The sequence below is a fragment of the Pagrus major genome, chromosome 10 (assembly GCF_040436345.1).
Source record: "Pagrus major chromosome 10, Pma_NU_1.0".
In the NCBI taxonomy this organism is placed as follows: domain Eukaryota; kingdom Metazoa; phylum Chordata; class Actinopteri; order Spariformes; family Sparidae; genus Pagrus; species Pagrus major.
The window spans coordinates 15,882,877-15,893,284 of record NC_133224.1 but is presented as its reverse complement, the minus strand read 5'-3'; the positions used below and the strand labels follow the sequence as shown (position 1 = coordinate 15,893,284).

The 10,408-nt window shown below is 40.2% G+C and overlaps 1 long non-coding RNA gene across 1 annotated transcript; it reads right to left on the bottom strand.

Annotated features, from left to right (window-relative positions):
- Nucleotides 1–438: 438 nt before the first annotated feature.
- Nucleotides 439–9,801, bottom strand: LOC141003699 (uncharacterized). The gene is made up of 3 exons (XR_012179745.1): nt 9,726–9,801; nt 8,963–9,455; nt 439–748 (listed from the first exon to the last, which is right to left on the bottom strand). It is a non-coding gene; the product is annotated as an uncharacterized lncRNA (long non-coding RNA).
- Between the last annotated feature and the right edge of the window lie 607 nt (nt 9,802–10,408).

The following is a 10,408-nucleotide window of genomic DNA, read 5'->3' as shown; positions in this document are numbered from 1 at the left end:
CTACCACTGCTACTGCTAATACTATTACGTTAGTTTTCAGGCACGTTATCAATAATAACAGCAACCAGATAAACAGGCTAATATTAAGCCGACCAGCTAAATGAATAGATAATGGTAACAAAGAGTAACAGTGATCTGAATTTTCTTTAAATAATGTGATACAGTAATTATAAAATACAATATAATCTAACATCGTCTTTGTTACGCACTGGTTTCACACATTACACGAAAAACACAGGGCCAACTATTACACTGTTCAAATATCACACCAACTTTCATATTTGCTTTGTATCGTATTCCCATTAAAGTCATGGCAGGATGTGTAATAGCACAGTTAACTTGCATCTTTATATCCTAATATAAACTGTGTCTTCTTGGATGATATATCAGTTTTGGCTCTTGTATGGGTTTCATCAATTACCATAACGGTGTACAAAGGAAATTATAGTTAATTTATTTTCACTTTAACTTAGGCTACATATCTCACACATCTGACAGCCACCAAAATAAAAAAAACATTTCCACAACCATCAGATGTATAATTTTTCCACCTCTCAGTGGTCGATTCTGTGGACTGAAGGAAGAGCTGAAGTAGTACAAGTTGGCCCAAAGATGGCGCCCTCACCAAAATAGTGACGTCAAAAATCAAAATGCAGCATTTCAGCCTGTGGTGGTCCAACAGTTACCATTAGTTCTTAACTACAAATAACACATTTTCAAATGGAGTTTCATGGCTCATCACCACCATCTGTAAAAAAAAAAATACAGAAAGACACAATGGTCAGAATGTTAGATGGTTGTTCATCATATTCAAGCAAAGCTTTATTATTAGACAACTCTTATTTTGCTCTTGCCTTTTGTTGAAGCTATATTTGGTGGTTTGATGCAACAAACAACACAACCTCTGTTTACTCACAGACATTATCATATATATATTACCATTATCCTCTGTGTAAGTGTGTTCCAGTTCTATAAAACAACAACAATCACCAATCAAAAGTAAACTCTGCACTAATTATGAAAGTGTGCTACTTTTGTAGTTCATATACAAGAAAGAAATCTTACAAAATATCAATCCTTGGAAGAACTGTAGAACAAAGATGACCCCAGTGAACAGGTAGTCAGCATCAAAGGAGCCAAGATAGAAAGTTAACAATCACCTGCATTTATACAGTTCTCAAGTCAAGTCAATTTTATTTACATAGCACCAATTCATATAGTTATCTCATGATACTTTTCAATTACAGCAGGTGTAGACCATACTCAATTCACACAGACAATCATCATTCCCCCATGAGCAACTACTTTGCTACGGTGGCCCAAAAAACTCCTTTTAACAGGCAGAAACCTCAGAGCAGACCCAGACTCAAGGTGGGTGGCCTTCTGCCTTGACTGTAACCAGTCCTAACGGTTGAGAGAGAGAGAGAGAGAGAGAGAGAGAGAGAGAGAGAGAGAGAGAGAGAGAAAATGGGGGGTTGGGGGGGGGTGTATGCAGAGTAGACATGTTTTTCCTGGCTTCTCATGGCATACCAGGTCCTATTACTTTAAACTGCCATTTTGAATGCTAGACTCTTGTCTCTTGTCTTGACTCAAATTAATGACTCTTGTAAAGAGTCATTAATTTGAATCTTTCCCAACTACACTAGTGGAGGAAGTAAGGGCAAGTAAAAACAGTCAGTGATCTGGTTGAAGCAAGGAACTTTGTAGACCAAAAACTTTGAAAGGCTATTCTGCAAAACTTAAATGAAGAGTCTAACTTTGCACTGAAGAGAGTTTTATCATGGCATTTTTTTTCTTGTCAACATATTCTGCACTGTGTTTTCTGTGCTTTTTGGCCGGCGGTCCCAGATATGGATGACGGTAACTCTGCTTCGTTTGGGGAAGCACAGCTTGCATATTTGTTAACTGTTCATTTGATTTTTTGTTGGTTGTTGGTGGCTGCCTCTTTGAATCTCCCAACATTTTTAGTTACTCTAAACCCATTTTAATGCTTTCTTTGGGGAATAACAAATGAATAACACACTTGACTCCATATCCTTGGTCTCTTGGAATGTTAAGAAAAGCGAAGTAAAGTTTTTGCACATTATAAGTCACATAAAGCCCACCTCCAGTTATTTTTTCTTCCTTTTAAATGGTCGATGTTCTCTCTTAAACAGAAAATAGGGGTGTGGTTATAAATCATGTGTTAACCATCACCATTGCAACCAGAATGCCGTTCTAACAAGATCAACATCACTAGCATGGATAGCATTAACATGGAAAAGCAATCGCATAAATATTACTAGGTCAGTCAAGAAGTTCTTCTTGTGTATTGAGTGGGTGCAGAGTTTATTCAAGGTCAAACTGTAACCTGTACTCAGTGGCAGTCCTAGCTTGCATGGTGCCCTGGGCAAACCTCACCTTCAGCCAGTGAAGACCTGCCACAACCAATATTAAGCTGACGTCGACATACTGTCCAGCAAGTCAATGCGGCATCTACATCTATATGTCTATGGTTTAAACCGTCTGTGTTGAAAGCTTTCTCTTGCTCGACCACTCACACAGTATGTTTTAAATCCAACATTATATTCTTACAAGAGACACATATTCAAGTCACTCAACATAGAAAATTCAGGGCTAATTGGATTTCACAAGTCTATCGCTCAACTTTTACATCCAAAACCAGAGGTGTTGCCATTTTTTTCCTTAAGACTACCTCATCCACAATTGATCCAAACGGCAGGTTTATAACTCTAACTGGACACATCAATTTATTCCCCATTATACTAGTAAATGTTAATGGTCTCCAAACATGGACAACCTAGCCGTCTTTTGCAAGGGTTTTGATTTGATCCCAAATGACGACCTAAGCCATATATTGATTGAGGGCAACTTTAATTGATCTTGATTCATATTATGATAGGCTTTTGTAGGCTAGGCTTTCTGGAGATTTTAACATCCATCTGATTGTGATTATTCTTTTTACTCCCATGTACACTGATCATGTACACAGTTAAACTACTAGTTGATTCCAGATTAATCGCTAATTTGACCACATTGAATATCTCATCATCATTATCATGATAATATCAGATCATAGTCCAGTCAAGCCTTTAGCTGGCTTTTTTTTCAACCATTCCCTGCTTGTGGATCAGGCACTTAAAGAACACTTCATGATGCAAATCTCACAGTTACTTGAGACCAACCACAATTGTGAGGTGATTAACTCAGTTTGGCTGTGGTGGAGGGGTAACTGTATTCTATAGGGATAACTTCACCTATACTATGCTAAAATATGACAGTGTCATCATTCTTGGTGATTTTAACAGTTGCGTGTGCTGCTCAAAGAATGTTTTAGGTAGAGAGTTTTTAAACCCTTTGCAATCTTTCAACATTTTACAGCGCAACACTGGGCTAGTGCTTTTTTGCCCATCTGCTTTTTTTCAACTACCAGTTTTTAGCAAGGCCTTTCTCTCCTCTGCTGGTAACCCAGCCATCCACCTATCCACCGCTGACTAGCTTAATAACTTAGTATCTAGTATCTATAGTATCTGTTTGGCCATATTTGACTCCATGGCTCCATTTAAACTTCGCACCTATCCTTCCACCAAAAACTTCCCCTGGCTTAACATGTGAAAATGGAAGCTTAGAAGAGAGCTCAGACAAATTGAGTGCAAGTGGAAATCCACAAAATTACAGGCGTTCCACCAATTCTTAAAAGTTACCTGAAGGATTATAACGCTACAGTTGAAGACGCAAGAGCAAAATATTTCTCAAACTTGATCACCAGCAACTACCAATAATCTTGTTCAGGACATTGATTGTGTTGTTGGTGCCCCTCAGAACTATGTTGAGGATGTAAATGTTTCTAAACTTTGTAATCAATTTTTTTTTTTTTTACTTTATTGCCACATTTACAGGCAATTTAGACAGATAAAAGAAACATTTTTATCTTAACTTTTTAAACACAAAGAAACAAAACACAGGGAAAAAACAGACATCATATCTGCCTAGGTTTGCGTCTCAGAGCAAAAAAATAAATAAACATCACCATTTCAGCCAAGGTAGAGTCACAGGAGTCCCTCTTCTTATAAATATTGACAGCTTTAGCTGAAGGAGGGCAGTCATATTTTCCATTGTGTGGACATGTCTAAGTTCCTCCCACATGTCACCATCTACCACTATGTTGAGCTCCAATTCCCACTGTCCTTTAATATGTAGTGTGTTATCTGATGTGTCTGTCAGTAACTTTTTGTAAATATTGGATATTTGTTTTTTTGTTGATGTAAGTTGTTCAGATATATACATAAAATGATCCTCAATCTTAGTTGGTTCTCTTTTGATATGATCCCAGTCTGCATGATTTGTGATGTAATGTCTTATTTGTAGATATCTATACAGATCGCTCGAGGGTAAGGTAAATTTGTCTTGAAGTTGCGAGAATGCTTTTACTATATTCCCATCAAATAGTTGATCGATTATTTTCAGCCCACTCTCAGCCCATCGTCTATAAACTTTATCCACCATGGATGGGAGAAATTCTATATGTCCTAGTATGAGCATGGCCCGCGACAGGGCCACAGTTCGCTTCCATTGCTTTTAGACTCAAGTCCAGACCTTTAGTGTGTTTTTGATCCAGACATTATTTACTTTAATTTTTTTCTGGGTCTGTTGACTGAAAAATGGAAGAGTAGATATTGGTATCCCTGGTAGAGAGTTCTGTTCAATAGATACCCACCCAATCTCCCTATCTCTGATCATCTAGCCCACCACCGCTTGAAGCTGGGCAGCCCAGTAGTACAGTTTTAGATTGGGTAGACCCAGACCTCCTTTCTCTTTAGTTGCCATCAATATTTTCAACCGAATTCTTGGTCTCTTATTTTGCCAAATAAATTTTGAAGTACGTTTTTCAAGCAACTTAAATGTGTATTGTGGTATTGGAATAGGGAGGGATTGAAATTGAAAAAGGAGTCTTGGTAAAACATTAATTCTAACTGACTCTATCCTGCCAAAAAGTGACAAGGGTAGCACATCCCATCTGCTTAGGTCCTTATTGATTTCTTAATCAATGATCAGTCTGTTGTAATTCAAGGAAAATAGTTGTGTAGGTTTTGGCATAAGGATAACACCTAAATATCTGAATCCCTGCTTGCATCTCCTGAAAGAGACCAAGTCATCCAGTTGAGAAGGCCAGTCACCCGCTATCACCATGGCTTCAGATTTGGTTGTATTGATCTTATATCCTGACACGGCACTGTATTCATTAAGACTATCCAGGAGGGCAGGGACAGATGCTATGGGGTTTTCTAAGAATAAAAGTATGTCATCCGCAAATAGTGCCAATTTGTGTTGAACTTGTCCCTTATCAGATATACCCTGTATGAGGGGATTCGTTCTTATTAGTTCAGCCAGTGGTTCAGTGCTCAGTGCAAATAAAGAGGGTGGCAAAGAGTCTCCCTGGCGCGTACCTCGTCCCAGGGGGAAAAAGTTGGAGCAGTGCCCATTAAAGGGACTTGGGGCAGGATCAAGAAATAAGACTCAATAGTGACTCGCTGGCCGTTGCGGCCGTTAGGGTAACTGCAGCCATCAGCCAAGCCGGCGTGGGAGCGCGCATGAGCTCTTCACAACAGTGCAGCTGATGCCGTCTCATCCCTATTCGTCAGACGCTTGACGCTTGGTCAAGTGCCCCTCGCGTCGATACCTGACGCAGGAGGCTACCCCTTTGTGTTGGTCTTATCCGCTACACATGAAGCAGCCGGGAAGCTGCTCGCTGTGTGTAGCGACACACAAGTGCAGCGATTTACAGTTACGGTTGATGCAGTCTGAAAGGCACGGGCGAAAGCAAAGACGGCATATCGGGGGACAGAAATATCGTCTCTGATACGGGATTGCTGTGTGTGAGCGGCTAATGTTGCTACACAGACACACTCAAACCGTTATCCTGTGGCTACAGCCAGCTGCTAACGTCACCTCCTGGATAACAGGTTGGGCTTTCGGTCCCGTATATAAAGGGACATATTTCTAACTATTCGGTTTCAGACTAAAGGACCGTGGAAAATGCGCAGTCTGTAACTATTCAGTGTTACACAGCGGTGGACTAAGTTACATGTTTGCAGCTAACACTACTTTGCACGTTAGGTGACTCCGAGTCCTTGGTGATCTCATATGATTTTCAAATCAAGCTCTAAACATGACCTGGAATGTTTTCTTACCTGGTTACTAGGAAATGAGCCATGTCAGCATCTGTTTTCAGTCCCAATTCAAGTTGAAGCTGCCTCCATGAGTCCAACACGTATCTGATGTGTATCCGGGTGCCAGCCCAGCTTTGGTCTTAATTTTGTTCGACTCACGACATGCCGCTGATAAAACCTTTGTTTTCTTCTTAGTATGGCTTTTTAGTGGACTTTGTGTGGTGGTGGGTTGTTTGCTGGCTGTAGCAGAATCCATTACTACCCAAAAACTAGTTTGGGTCTGCCGTGTTTGTTTACTTCCTGTATCCAAGTCGAAAGCCGGTCGAGGACGCGCATTCAGTGTCATCTGACGTCACGTCCGCAGGACTGCGCGGGAAATTCACGCCCGAATTGCAGTACATTATGCAGCACACAGCCTGTTCAAGGCAATGGAGAGATGCGTGGGTGGGCTCATTCTTTTTGGTTTTGAGCGCTTCATCACCCATTAGCATTAAAAATCTTAAAATGCATGTTTATAATTTCACAGATCCTGCCCCAAGTTCCTTTAACTCTAACTCTATTTTAAGGTCCACACATAGGCGGCTGATTGGGCAATAGGACATGCATTGAGTTTGGTCTTTATTTTCTTTATGAATAACACTTATTACAGCTTCTGACCATGACCCAGGTGGATCCCCTTCTGTTAGAGCATAGTTATACACTCTGCATAAAATTGGTGTTAATTCATTCAGAAATGTTTTATAATATTCTACAGGGAAGCCGTCTACACCTGGAGACTTGTTATTTTTAGGTTTTAAAATATTTTCTTTGATTTCTTCATCTGTAATTGGCGAAGACATCATTTTGGCCTCATCTGGTTCTAATCTAGACAGTGTAATTGACTTAAAGAACAATTCAATCTTTTCTCTTTTGTGGGGATCTTCTTCCACCTCATATAGCTTTTTATAATAAGTAGCAAATGCCTCTGTTATATCGTTTGGTTGTGTTAGCATATTGTTATTATCTGGGCTTATTATCTTATGTTTTATCCTGTTGGATTGAGCTTTCCGCAGCTGGAAAGCCAGCAGGTGGCTTACTCTGTTCCACATTTCATAGTATTTCCTATTTATGAAACGCAATGCTCCCTCTGTTTTAAAGGTTAACAAGTCATCTAGTTTTTGTCTAGTTTCTTTTAATAATCCCAATATTACCTTTTCATTTGATTGTTGATGCTCTGTCTCTAGTCTCTTAATTTCTTTCTCTATTTTTAACTTGTTGAGCTATCCTTTGCTTCTTTAATCTTGAAGAAATGGCAATAATGTTACCCCTCATCACCGCCTTAGCCCCCTCCTATAGGGTAGAGGGAGAGACAGTGCCATTATCATTTGATGCAAAGTAATTTATTAAATCCTTCTGTATTTCTTGTTGAATTTTTTCATCATTTAACAGTGAGAAATTAAGTCTCTAGTATTTAAATTGTTTACATGGTCCTATCCATATCTTTAAAGTGACCTGGGCATGATCTGATATGGTGATTGGTTCTATATTACAGTCACTGCTTCTATAGAGATCTCTTCCTGATATCAGGAACATATCCAGTCTAGAGTAACTGCCATGCACCTGTGACATGAAAGTAAAATCCTTCTCCCTGGGATGTAAGTGGCGCCAGACATCTACTAAACCCAATTCGCACATCATTGCCTGAAGAGTAGTAGATTTTTTTGACGCCGGACCTACTTCAGTTGGGAGCCTATCCATACTTTGTCTCAGAATACAGTTGAAGTCCCCTCCTATTAAAATAATTCCCTCTGCTTTATCTACCAGTAAAGTTGCTATGTTTTTGAAAAAATCTATACAATCTTCATTTGGGGCATATAAATTAAGCAGTGTTATTGTAGTACCCCCCACAGTCCCCAAAACCATGACATCTACCCACCTTATCACTAATTGTCTGTTTATGATTAAAGTAAAGTGATTTATTGAAAAGACTGGCAACTCCCCTCTTTCTCCCATTCCCAAAGGAAGCACTATATACCTGGTCCACCCATTCTCTTTTTAATTTTAAATATTCTTTTTCTGATAGATGAGTTTCCTGGATCATTGCTATAGAACAGTGTAGTTTTTTAAGTTGGCTAAGTACTTTTTTTTCTTTTAACCAGACTACCCAGACCCATTCTAGCTAATACAACTTAAACTATCCATGTTCTGTGTATTGTGTGAACCTAATAGCAGCCATATATGTTCATCTTAGTTTCTTTCTCAACATAGATACAACTGAGTGATAATATAACAGCCTATCTAACTAGTCTCAACTAGTGAAGAGAACACAACAAGCATAAAATAGAACAATACCTACATAAGGAACGTAATGCAGGTAGATGGTGAACTTCCACATACCCATCTGGTTTTCCCTACAGCTATATTAAGATATTTCATTTCTTAAATAGATAAACAAACCAGTTCCGGTGTAGCCTGGGCGAAGGATGGTGACTGTTCCTCCGTGGGAATCACACACAGTGTCCGTGCCACTGTCGTCTAGCTTGTGGAGTGGTTGCTGCTCAGTTTGCAGGTATAGCCTGCTCGCGGTTTAATTAAGTTCCGTCTAATATAGTTCAACTTGGACTTGTCCTAACTTTGTTGATTTTAAACATATAGAGATAGAAACAAAAACAAAACTCGGCTTGTGCTGGGGTCACTCAGATTCAGTGAAGAAGGCTCTGACGTCCCCGTTACCAAGTAGCCTACCACTGGATTATTCCCTCATCTCTCCCCCGCGCTGCTCCACCTGTAGCAGGACAAACCTCATCACAAACCTCTTAACGTCTTTTCCCTCGCTGCCCTCCGGTACACGATTTATTCTCAAATTGTTACATCTTGACCTGTTCTGCAAATCCTCACATCTGGCCATTAGGTCCATCTCTCGGTGCAGTAGATAGCGTATCACTCTTTCACATCTCCTCCCGTTGTCTTCTGCTGCACTAATACAGTCCTCTGCCTCCGTGGTTCTTTTCTCTAGTGTTGTCATTTCAGATTTTAGCTCAGCCATTGCTGATTCCAACTTCAATAGCAATACCTTGGTCTGGTTGTGTCCCTCTCGATTTTCTGCCCTTAGCCTCTTGAGTGTTAATTAGGAGGTTACAAGGTGTGGATAGTACTCGCCCTGGGGTGTCGATCAAAACACACTGGACAGGAGGCAGGATGCAGCTTTAACCTTTTACTGAGATATAGTCTTCAGTACAGCACAACACTACAGCAGACCCACTGAATGTACAGCAAAGCAGTTATCTAGGCGTGTGTGTGTGTGGTCTGCAATAGGAAAAGAATATAAACATAAATCAGCATATTATTAGTAACAGAAATAATAATCTCAGATATTGCACTGACCAGGTTACAGGTAAACATAAACACTAATCCAACTGTATATACAGTTATATTCAACAGGAATAGCACACATGTATTCGCTGTATATAAACAGAAAACGGCCGCATAACAACAGCTTATTAGCCAAAGCAGCGATAGCTTCACATACAATATAGACCGTTCATAATCACGTGAGAAATAACACACATAACTTACGGTCTGTTCATCTACGCACACAGGAACAGGGCCGCCAGATAACAGGGGAGACAGTCTGCACACCGCTGAAGTCCTGCTCGTAACTCGAGCGAAAGCGAAAGAAAGCATGAACTTATTACGTCTTCCCCGAGTGATCTCCCCAGCCGCCTCACTCGGGTGCGCTCGGATGAGCTCGGGTCCACTCGGGTCCGCTCGCACGTTCAGGTGCGCTCGTGCCCGCGCGCCAGTTATGGCCTTTATTACATTGAGCTTGGCTAGTATTTTGGATTCTGTGTGGTGGATGCTAGCAGCACTAGCCATGTTGCTAGCCTAGATTGGTTTTGTTTCAAATTTTCGTTCTTCTCTTTTTTTTTTACTTGAACCCTTGCCTCTGGAGGAAGTTGCCATTGTAAATTTACATTGTTACGCCATGTTTTTAGTAGTTTGTAAGGATATTAAATATTCAGATGGACGGAGCTCCACTTTTGCATGGCATCATCAGAAGTCCTGTAATCAGATTTTAATCAATTTTAAAGACCACTCCATCAGATCAACATTTAACAGTCAACCACTCAGAAGAGCTCTGGACTCAACGTCAGTAGTCAAACCCTTGCTAAGTCCATCTACTAGCTAACTGTCCTCCTTCAACCAAATCTTACTGAGAACTTTGCTCGAAACAATCTATAACATATACCTACCCCCAA